Here is a 12,433-nt window from a genome sequence, read left to right as displayed (position 1 = left end):
GGTGTGTGTGCTTAGGTAGCGTTGCAGCTTGTTGTTTTATGGTGTGTCCTTCCTTCCCTTTACTTCCTTCTATTCTTTAGTCCATGTTCCTTTGAAGTATGTATTTCTTTCTTGTGTTTTTTCTTAACTTCTAGTTATTTTTCCCCTTCCCTCCTGTCATTAATTCCCTCTTTCGATCCTTCCCTAGTTCTATTTTTTTCTTTCATTTATTTCTTGTAATCTTTCCTCCCTCTCTCTAGTCGTTCCTTCCCGCTCTAGTCTTCCCCTCATATTAATCAGACGGAGCCGTTCTGCTCCTCTTTGTGTCAGAACCGGCCGTCCAGACGGATGGCTGGTAATAACCCCACAGCTCAGTCAGTGTCCCCACCGCCCGACCGGTTCCAGCCGGTCCCAACCGGTCCCAGCCGGTCCAAACCCACTCTGACATCCATTACCGTGTGGCAATGAGTCGTGACGCGTTACAATCTAGATGCAATATGTTTAACTAAACCCTCTCTAACCAGATACCAAAACTAACCATCCCTAACCTAGCACCTAAACTTAACCCATTTCTTACATACACCTTAACTATCTCTAACATCATATCCAAACCTAACCATCTCTAACCTCTTAACTAAATGTAACCATCGCTAACAAAACGTTACCATCAGTAACCTCATAACTAAACTTAACCATCTCTAACCTAATCTTTACCTTATGTCTATCTCGTTACCTATCTCACTCTTTGTCCTTCAGTCTCTCATTCAGTCCATTGGTCTGTCTGTCCATCTCTCTACCAGTCCGTCTCTCTATCACTCTGTCTGTCTCTCCAATCAGTCTCTACCAGTCTGTCTCTCTATCATTCTGTCTGTCTCTACAATCAGTCTCTACCAGTCTGTCTCTCTATCACTCTGTCTGTCTCTACAATCAGTCTCTACCAGTCTGTCTCTCTATCACTCAGTCTGTCTGTCCATCTCTCTACCAGTCTGTCTCTCTATCACTCTGTCTGTCTCTACAATCAGTCTCTACCAGTCTGTCTCTCTTTCACTCTGTCTGTCTTTCCATTCTCTGTCAGTCCGTGTCTCTACCAGTCTGTCCATCTGTCCGTCCGTCCATCTCTCTATTACCATGATTCTCTTTCAGGCAGTCTGTCAGTCTGTCTATCTGTCTGTCTGTCTCTCCGTCCCCTTGGTCTATGTTGGGTGCGTTACAGAGGAAACCTGTCAATGCGGGCGGGGCAGTCGATAGGCGCGACAGCGGGCTGTTATCCTTCTAATTAAGATGCCACACTTGAGTTAAACCACAGCAGTACGATCACATGGGGAATTGATCAGGGTGTCAAACCAGAGCAAGGGAAGGGAGGGAGAGTGGGAGAGAGACGGAGAGAGGAGAGGAAGAGAGATGGATAGAGGGAGGGGGGGAGGAGAGAGGGAGGGAGAATGATATAGGAGATGTATAGTGAGAAAGAGTGAGTGAGAGAGAGAGAGAGAGTGAGAGTCTGCTTCCTTCCTCTGGGTTTCTGTATCTTAGTTGACACTCCCTGTCACAGGAGGTCAGAGGTTAAGACAATCCCAGCTTCCCCTTGATCACTTAGTCAATACCCTTAATGACAGTAGCATTTGTGTGTGTGTGTGTGTGTGTGTGTGTGTGTGTGTGTGTGTGTGTGTGTGTGTGTGTGTGTGTGTGTGTGTTTGTGTGTGCGGGTTTGTGTGTGTTTGTGTAAATCCATGTGTGCTTGCATTTGCAGGCATCTGAGTGTTTTCTTTCCACTGCATACAGCGTTTGTGTGTATGTGTACATGAACGTACAATCTTTTGTATGTGTAACTGGCATTCGTCATAGGTAACTATAGGTAATACACAGTAGATATAGAGCATGTAGAACAGCAGTAGTGCACACCGTAGATGTACAGCATGTAGAACAGCAGGTAGGTGGCACACCGTAGATGTAGAGCATCTAGAACAGCAGGTGCATCAGATCACGGATGTGATGCTTTACATTCCTGCAGATGAGTGCACGCATCCAACATGTTTCAGCCATGCAGGGCCAACACAAACACATAAATACGACTCAACACACATCAAACACAAACACACACAGCCACACAGACACACACATGCCCCGTTAATGCATATTCAGCATTAACGGGTCAACACACAGGTGCATGTAATATTAAGAAATGTGAGAGCCTTCTCATAGATATAAACTTCGTTTTACATATTTTTTCAAATACATTCACTCTTTCAAGGATATGTATGTATCACTGAGGTTGGGTCTGTGTTATTGGAGTTATCTGTGGTTTCCCTGCATTTATTGACACTTATTTCCAGATATTAACTATACTATATATCTGTATACACAAATGTATACAAATAAATGTGTTGTGTGTGTGGTGCATATGGCTGCCTACATGCATGCACCCACACTCAGACACATACACACACACATATGCAAGTGTGTCCTTTGCGCGCCCATAGGAGCGGCATCAACGTGCCTAACCGCTAATTCCTTGCGTCACTTCCATCAGAAACGATTGACTGCAATTATCTCAAAACAAATTAATTAGCAGCAGTCCATGCAGAGCCGGGACATCCCACTCTGGCCCCTCCAACACACACACACACGCCACGCACACGCACACACACCCACACACACACACAAAGACACACAACACATAAACACATCCACACAGACCAGGTCAATACAGTTGTCAAGACGACATCTTCAAAAGTCGTTATCGAGCTCCCAAGCTCTCGTGCGTTGCTTGCAACGGACAGCCAGTACAACAAGTTTATTTCCCAGAGAATGATCAAACATACTGAGGTACTAGAGGATCTTTTACCACAGATGTTGGATAAAATTGAATTGAGAGGAAGGTTAAAGTCAAACTGAGAAATGCTAAAATACCATTTTACTGATGTGATGGTGGTTACTTACGACGTAATACCTAATATGGGACTCTTCACACCTCCCCAGAATGTTTTAATAATTTATCAGTCGATTTGTGAGATAATTAATTCATAATTTAAACTTGTTAAAGTTGTAATTTGATATTTTAATAAAAGCAATTCAATTAAAGTGCATGGAAGCGTAGGCTCACTAAGAGCATGCTCTGTCCTGAAATGATTGAATTGGTGGATTGATTGATTAATTAAATCCAGATTAATGTATTCTAACCTTGGAGGTCCGGTGGATGGAGAGATCTGAGGGGGGGTGACACACAGAGACACAGTCTGATGATCACCGTATATCTGCCCCAATGACACTGATTTCCTCGACGACATCATCGGCATCGACAGCAACTCACATCCCCCCCCCCAAGGACTGGGTTGGGCTGTTTGATTGGCTGAGGTGGTGATTGACAGCTGACACATGACAGGAGCCAGAGTGCTGTCGGACACTAATGGTTGCAAGGGAGGCGGGCTCAGACTAACCAGAGGAGACACCGCAGGGAACACACACCCACACTGACTTGCAGCCATACGTACACACACACACATACACACATACACACACACACACACACACACACACACACACACACACACACACACACACACACACACACACACACACACACACACACACACACACACACACACACACACACACACACGAAAACAAACACACAGACACAAACATACATGAACCTGGCCCTGGCCACACACTGGAAATTAACCAAGAGAATGAAAACACACACATAAGACACATATGTATACAAATACACACACAAACAGTATTCTCACAAGAAGTGAGAATACACATACACATAAATCATACCCACACAAAATCAGGCACAAACACACATTGAAGCGACAGTTATGGATACAAATGTGGCCTGTGTAACGAATGTGGTGGTGTAACTAATATATCCTCATTTCCCCAGTCGTGTGGTTTGTATTATTGTTAGCATATAGCACGTATAATATATTGTACAAAGGTATTCGGTCCGTTTAAACAGCGTGTTCGCTCCAGACCAATCTTCATCCACCGCTGGTGTGACCTCCTTCACGGCATCTTACGAGCAGAGGGCCGTGATATGATTTAAATCAAAATGTTCCCGATAACATTAAAGACCCCCAAGGCTAATAATCCTATACATTGATTACCAGTGATAGCCACCATTTAAATACACACATGATGGGTTGTTCAAGGTTAGTTCACTGCGAAATGATTTCCCTAAAGATCGGCTTAAAGGCAATCTTCGGAAAATAATTTCCTGATGCATTTCCTATACGGGACATCAAGGTTCATGCATGTCCATCTTTTAAAGCTGTCTATTTCTTACCCTCTCTCTCTCCCTCCCTTGCCCCCCCCCTCTCTTTCTCTCTCTCCCTCTTGCTTGCCCTCTCCCTCACCCTCTTTCTCACTCTCTCTCTATCTTTGTCTGTTTGTCTCCATGTCTCTATAACTGAGGAGGGAGAGGGAGTGTGAGATATTAAGGGGGTAAAGATATAAACATATATATATTTATATAGACAGAGAGAGGAAGAGGGACAGGATAGAGAAAGAGAGAGAGAGAGAGAGAGAGAGAGAGAGAGAGAGAGAGAGAGAGAGAGAGAGAGAGAGGAGAGAGAGAGAGAGAGAGAGAGAGAGAAAGAGAGAGAGAGAGAGAGAGAGAGAGAGAGAGAGAGAGAGAGAGAGAGAGAGAGAGAGAGAGAGCGATAGAGAGATAGAGAGAGAAAGAAAGAGTGAGAGAGAAAGAGGGAGACAGCAGAGCTATCGACTAACCATCAAATCTGCTCTGTGCGTGCTCGGCCATTTCTCCTTGTCTCAGCAGTCCACACCTCCTCCATTACAGCTCATAATCTCTTCTCCACAGGCCGGGACCCTCCGAGAGGGAGAGGGGAAGGGAGAGAGAGAGAGGGAGAGAGAGAGGGAGAGTGAGAGAGGGAGAGAGAGAGAGAGAGAGAGAGAGAGAGAGAGAGAGAGAGAGAGAGAGAGAGAGAGAGAGAGAGAGAGAGAGAGAGAGAGAGAGAGAGAGAGAGAGAGAGAGAGAGAGAGAGAGAGAGAGAGGGGAATAGGGAGAGAGAGATGGAGAGATGGAGAAGGAGATGGGAAAATTTGATGTATGTACAAAAATAGAGGCAATAAATATGAAAGTATGAGTGGGGAAATTTTACCACCCAGTGGTGAATACGTACCCTGGTCCCAGAAGTGGATGCTTGGACACTGCTGTGTATGAACTGGCAGAAGAAATCTCTTAAGGAATTTGAGCTATCTGCTGTTTTTTTTTTTACTGTGATGAACGTATCAGTCCTTAATGGTTTTTGTTATTTTTCTATAAAAGAAAACGTTTAATATTCAACCAATGATCTGTCTGCCTCTCTCTCTTCGCCTACCCATCGTTCCATATGTCTGTCTGTCCATCAATCAATCTGGTCTTCTCTTGTCTGTCTGTCTGTCTGTCTGTCTGTCTGTCTGTCTGTCTGTCTGTCTGTCTGTCTGTCTGTCTGTCTGTCTGTCTGTCTGTCTGTCTGTCTGTCTGTCTGTCTGTCTCTCTGTCTGTCTGTCTGTCTGTCTGTCTGTCTGTCTGTGTGTCGATCTATCGGTCACCATCTCTTTCTGTCTGTCTCGCGATCTGTCTCGCTGTGTGCCGGTCTCCCTCTCGGCCCATGTGTCTGTCACCCTAACTGCTGTTCAACGAGCCATGCGATCGCCCTCCTCCTCCTCCTCCTCTGTCCTTTCTTTATGGATGCTTGGAGGGACAATGGGGCTTCCCAACCGTCTCTCCCCCTCTCCCTCGCCATTGCCTCTCATCGCTGGATGGAGAGGTAGCCTAACACCCCCAGAGTGAGGGATGGAGAGGGAGGCGTATTAACCTTGGCTTTATGGGGACTCCATGCACTGTGGCCCACTGCTGCCCTGGGTCCTACCCCCCCCCCCCCCCCCCCCCCCGCCCCATGCTCTTTCTCTTTCTTACTTTATCTCTGCCTCTCTCTACTGCAAACACAATCCATCTCTACCTCTCTCTACCGCTAACGCAACCTATTTCTTCCTCTCTTTCGCAAATGCTATAAATCTCTACCCCTCTCTCTCTCTCTCTCTCTCTCTCTCCTATCACTCTGACTTTATCTCTGCCTCTCTTTACTGCTAACACAATCTATCTCTACTCCTTTCGCTTTCTATCTCTATTTCCTTATCTCCGCCTCTCAAGCTAACGCTCTCTAGCTCGACCTCTCTCTATCTCTCTACCTCTCTTAATTACCTCAACCTCTCTATCGCTACCCCTCTCTATCCGTTTCTACCTTTTATTATTTGACCATCTTTTCTTCTTCCTTTCCAACTCTTTCCCGCTGATTTTCTATCTTTCTCAACCCTTCTCTGACTCCCACCTCTCCCTCTCTCTCTCCTTCGTTTTCTGTAGGTTTCTGCAAGTGCGTTTGTGCGCGCACTTCTGTGTAAGCATGTGTGTGTGTGTGTGTGTGTGTGTGTGTGTGTGTGTCTGTGTGTGTGTGTGTGTGTGTGTGTGTGTGTGTGTGTGTGTGTGTGTGTGTGTGTGTGTGCGTGCGTGTTTGTGTGTGTGTGTGTGTGTGTGTGTGTGTGTGTGTGTGTGTGTGTGTGTGTATGTGTGTGTGCGTGCATGCACGCCTCATAAAGGGCCAGATGATGCGTACTGAGAATGGCCTACAAACGAGCAGCCATTTTTCTCGGCTTAACCAGCGGCTGTTAGTCAAACTGAGGGGCCAGGAGCAATAGCGACGGTGACAGTGACAAGGTCTCGTGCACGCTCGGTCGACAGGGTGACACGGGGTAACTGTTATGTACGATGCGCGGCGGTGACTGAACTGACATTTATATTTTGACCCACAAGTGCCTGCCCATATATGGCAGTGGAAGGAAGAGAGACAATTTCACCATCAACGAGCTAGTGAGAACTGTTTGCGCAGACAGCTGTGAGAAAAGTGTTTGAATTGAAAATCTTGTGATAGACACAAACAATTATTTTGTATGTTCATTATTTTTCTATATTGATTAAATATTGAAAAGATCGATATTTTTAGAATCATGGACTTTCACAGAACTGTTTCAACATTTATCTAAAAAAGTTCTTTATAAATATTTTTTTAATTTTTTTTCTATTTTTTCAGTTCCCAAAATGTGCCTAAATATATCCACAAAAAAATATTCAGCTTCGACTGATTCTTACCCATTCATACTTCCATATAAAAAGTCTAACAAAATAGCATTGAACATTCCTTGATTTCACATCACCTGAAAGTGATGTGGACAGCGGAATCTATATGAAACCTATACTAGATCTGTTTCCAGGACCGCCCCCTTTCCCCCTTCGAGCCCAGCCTTGACCTCGACCACGTGGTGATACTGCAACTGCCGGATCACTAAGGCCAGTGATGGACGCATCAACCCAGAGCCAACATGGCCGCCACCAGGCCAGACCCCTGTGACAGTGACAAGTCACATGTAGACATGCTCCTTAACAGCACGCGCACACACACGCGCACACCATCCCACACACACCCTCTAACACACACACACACACACACACACACACACACACACACACACACACACACACACACACACACACACACACACACACACACACACACACACACACACACACACACACACACACACACACGATGCACACGAACACAACAGCAGTGACGGGGCAGCTCAGTGTGCCTCACAGCACCATGTGCATGCACGTGCGTGTGCGTGGCTGTATGTTTGCCAGCATGCATGTGTGTGTGTGTTAGAGTGTGTGTGTTAGAGACGGGGGTCCGAGGAAGAGGCCATGAGGTTAATAGTGTGTCTCCCTTCATGGGCAGTAAGGGCCTCAGACGATGTGTTAGTGCTCCAGTGCCAGGTCAATCTCACTCGTCCTCCCCTCCTAATACAGATCAGGAGTGACAGACAGATGGACGAGAGAGCAGAGGAGAGAGGTACGGAGTGGGGAGAGAGGTACGAGGGGCGAGTTGAACAGAAGGGGAGACAGGAGGGGAGAGGAGAGGGGAGGAGATGACAGGAGGAGGGGAGGAGAGGAGATAAGAGGAGAGGAGAGCGAAGAGAGGAGGGGAGGAGGGGAGATGAAGGAGGAGAGGGGAGGGAACAGCGGAGATGGGAGGAGAGAGTGGGGAAGACAAGAGAGGAGAAGAGAGAGATGAGGGGAGATTGAATACACTGAAAAACACAAAAGCACACAAAAGCAGTTAGAATGACTGCAGGACGGACAGTAAGCAACCATCATTGTGGCACTTGGACTCCCTGTCACGTCACCATCTGGAGGCTACATGATGGAGCCGGTCTTCACGGCAGCTCGGACCGTAGCAGCTGACCTATGACCCTGCTTGCGTCAGTCAAGCTTTCAGACTGTGTGTATGTGTGTCTGTTTTAGGAAGCAGATGACTGGCCTTGGCAGTTTGTCCCTCAGGATCAGTCTACCCTATGCAGATGCATGTACATAGACACTCACACACACAAACACACACACAAGTGTAAACTTATATTGAGCATGAGTCATGGCTACTTTGCTGTAACGAACCGCAGAACTCATGTAAATAATATCAATCTGTTACATCTTAGGCACAATGCTGCTCAGGTAGAATCAACCTTTCTCACAGAAAAGGCGCTGGCAAGCAGTCTGTGTGCATGTGTATTTGTCTGTCTGTCCGCACATATGTGTGCATGTGTGTACTGTATACGTGTGTTTGTGTGCCTGTGCAGGGGGAGGGATGGGGGGGGGGGGGGGGTACTTCCTGCGTCTGAGGAGCAGCAGTAGACTCTAAGTCGATGTCAGAGCCAATCAGTAGTGGATATGTCACCTGCCTGCGCCTGGTTGGTCGGTTCATCCTTCACATCTCTCTAAGTGAGCCTGACGAGCTCCAGCGAGGGTCAGGGCTCGTTACGTCACCTGTCCAAACGCTTACTGGTGCGGGGTGCCTCCCCTTTGCTCCTCTCCCCTGGCTTCACCTCTTCTCCGCTCCTGTCTTCTCCTCTCCCCTTCTCTACTTCACTCCGCTTCTCCTCCTCTCAATTTCCTCCCCTCTGCTTCGTTCTCCTCCCTGCACCTTTCCTCCTCCTCCTCTTCCCGCTCTCCATCTTCGTCGCTCTCCCTCTCATCCCTCTCTCCCCACAAACTCCTTGACTTCACTCGCTGCCTCCCCTCACAGCTCCTTTTCTGTCCACGCCTCCTCTCCAACCCCTACCTCCCCCGTCCTCCTCATCTCTGAAAACCCTCCCCTCCAACTCTGCTCCTCTCCTTCTCCATGCCCCTTTCCCTCCCATCTCCCTCCCCTACTCCTCCCCTCCCCCGTCTCTCTCCTCATCCGACTCCCCCTCTCCACCTCCACCTCACTCCACATCTTCCCTCTCCCTCCTCCCCCTCTTGTCTCCTCTCTCCACCTCCTCCTCTCTCCCGCTCCCACTACCTCCCCCTCCCCCTTGCTCCTCCTCGTCCTCCCCACTCCTTTCCTCCTGCGTGTGTCCATGCCAGCTCATTGATCTCTGTCAGGATTGAATGTCAGAGACACGTTCACTGATGCTTTTCCCTCTTCATTAATAATTCACGCTGCCTGAGTCATCAATAACATTTCTCACAGAGCAATCATTCAGCTTTACCATCACTCTGTGCCACCCCGCGCAAGTCTTTCTCAACTCTCTCGGCCGCTTCGTCTCTATCTAGCTCTCTCTCACTCATTCCCCCTTCTCCATTGCTCATTCTCTCTCTAGCTCTCTCCCTCAAACTCTCTCTCCCTCTCTAGCGCTCTCCCTCAAACTCTCTCTCTCTCTAGCTCTCCCTTAAATTCTCTCTCTCATGCCTCTCTCCCACACTCTTTCACTTCCTCTCCTCTCAACTCTCGCCCTCTTCCCTGCTCCTTCAACTCCATCTCCCCCTTGCCCCATCCCTCCTCTCCCTTTATCTCTTTCTCAACCATCTCCCTCTCTCTATAGTTCTCTCTCTCTCTTGCTGTCCCTATCTCTTGCGCTCTCACCCCTCCCTTTCTTTCATTCCCTCTCTAACTCGTCCCTTTCTCAATGGCTCCCTTTCTCCCTCTCGAAACTCGCTGCCTATTGCTCTTTCACTCTTCCTCTCTCACAACACTCCTAAATATCTCTCCCTCCCCCCCATTCTCCTTTCCTCAACTCTCTCTCTTTGGCTCTCTCCCTGCTTTCGGCCATTCATTACACCTCCACTTCGCCCTTAACCCCTTTCCCTCCCTGATATCTGATATCTATTTTTCTGCTTATTCTGCCCGCTTTCCAAACTCTTTATATACAGCTATCATATCTTCTATCCCCCCCCCACCCTCCAACCCCGGCTTTTTTCCTCTGCCTTAGCACTTTCTTTGCTTCTATACCCTCCTCGGCTTTCATCAGTTTAACGTTAGTTTACCTAAACGTGACTGATTGTTGTGCTGTTCGTCTGCACAAAACAAGCCGGGGGATAAAAAAAGTAAAGAAATAAAAACCCTGTGGAGCGCGTGCGGGATGTGGTTGCGGTGTGGGGGGGGGGGGGGCATGGCAGCGTAATGAAGGGTTACATTAGGGGAACATCAGGCTGCGCTGCCGCGGACACGGGCCGTCTCTACCGCCGATCGATGGCGGGCCTTCTTTAACTGCGGCGATAACTCACTCGCTGTCAATCAAGTCTTCAAAAATGGATGAGGATGGACTATGTGTCACCGGGCGGGCCGGTGTATATTTACTTTAATAGATATAGTGGGGCGGCGCGGGCCGTTGGACGGAGGCTCGGCCTGTCTTAATGCACATGTAAAACTCTCCGGCGGGGCCACTGCCAAGTGTAAGTGGTTGAGTGATATTGGCAAGGAGAGAGAGAGAGAGAGAGAGAGAGAGAGAGAGAGAGAGAGAGAGAGAGAGAGAGAGAGAGAGAGAGAGAGAGAGAGAGGAGGCGTGGCAGGAGAGAAAGTGTCAGATTTAGGCATTTTCCTTAATGCCATAAGAGCTTATTGATATTTTGATTTTCACCGGGGGGCTGGCCGGTGCTGAATCAGCGGCTTCCCCCCCCCGCCTCCCTCTCCCTCTACATCTCTTTACGGCTCATCCCATTGCGCTTGCGGAAAACCACCCGGAAAACTGCCTCCTGGGAACCCCGCCGTAGCCGGAGAGAAAGGCAGAGAGGCAGAGAGAGAGAGAAAGAGAGGCAGAGAGGCAGAGGGAGAGAAGGATAGAGGGAGAGAGAGAAGTATAGAAGGAGAGAGAGAAGGAAAGAGGGAGAGAGAGAAGGAAAGAGGGAGAGAGAGAGAAGGAAAGAGGGAGAGAGAGAAGGAAAGAGGGAGAGAGAGAGAAGGAAAGAGGGAGATCGAGAGAGAGAAGGCAAGAGGGAGAGAGAGAGAGGCACAGAGAGGAGAGAGAGACATAGAGAGAGAGAGGCGGAGAGAGAGAGCGGGATAGAGAGAGTGAAAGTGATTGTGATTTCCAGTGTGATGGTCTCCAGCAAAGCTGTCATCCAAGCACATTGTAAGGGTGGCATTCAGCACCCATGTGATGCTTTACATTCTGCGTCAATTCCTCATTTGGCCCTGGTTAAACATTTGGGAATACAAATATTAAAAAAATTACAGATGATATATTACTCGAGTCGACACTGGAGCCAACATGTTGTTTAAGATTAAAATCACATCTTTAATGTATGTATATTGTGTTCAAAGCAATTTCACATTACAAATGACGATGTTTGCAAATATTAGAGTGCCCTTAGAAGTTTCCTCACAGGCAGTAGCATTTCATCCTTGAAGACATGTCATTTTCATGACATTTTCGTGACATATACACCCAGGGAGTAAAACGTTGGAATTAAAGTTATTTACAAGCTGTGTCACCGTTTCGAATGACTCTCAAGCAACTGTAAAACTCACACTATCTAACCTACACTTTAAACACAAATTCAAGAGTGATAGTGCTTTTGCAATGAAGCAAGCATCCTAGCGATCCAACCTTTTATGTTGAAAAAATAAGATGAATCAACCTTCTCCTTATGATGACCATTTCTAGCCTTTATTACCCATAATCCTCTAATTCCCTGCCCCCCCTCCCCCCTTTCTCAAAGACGCCTTCACTGTGGCCGTGGGGACCCATCCCCATGGTATTGCCTTGGCGTCATACACCCTTGCCACTAGACCATCATGCCCCCTAAACCATACATACCCAAGGCTCTAAACACACACTCACGCTCAACTTCCCCATCTACGTCAGCCTGGCTAATAAAGCTCTGATCTAATTGAAACCGCTTGGTAACAACTCTCTCTGGGATCCTGTTTTCACACTCTCTATCTCCCCAGAGGGGCGTGGCCACCGGGGGAAACCCAGGGAATAAATGTGCGCATGTCATGTCAGGTCATATGGGAGCGGTGAGGTTGTGTGGTAGCGGTAGTGGTAGCGTTCCTCTATAAAGTCTGGAGGGGTTGGTGGGCCAATGAGGAGGGCACCAGGGGCATCGATGTCTGACCGAAGAGTGTAAAAAACAAAG

The sequence above is a fragment of the Gadus morhua genome, chromosome 12, assembly GCF_902167405.1.
Source record: "Gadus morhua chromosome 12, gadMor3.0, whole genome shotgun sequence".
Taxonomy (NCBI): domain Eukaryota; kingdom Metazoa; phylum Chordata; class Actinopteri; order Gadiformes; family Gadidae; genus Gadus; species Gadus morhua.
The sequence above is the reverse complement of the archived record's forward strand: the minus strand, read 5'-3'. Positions refer to the sequence as shown.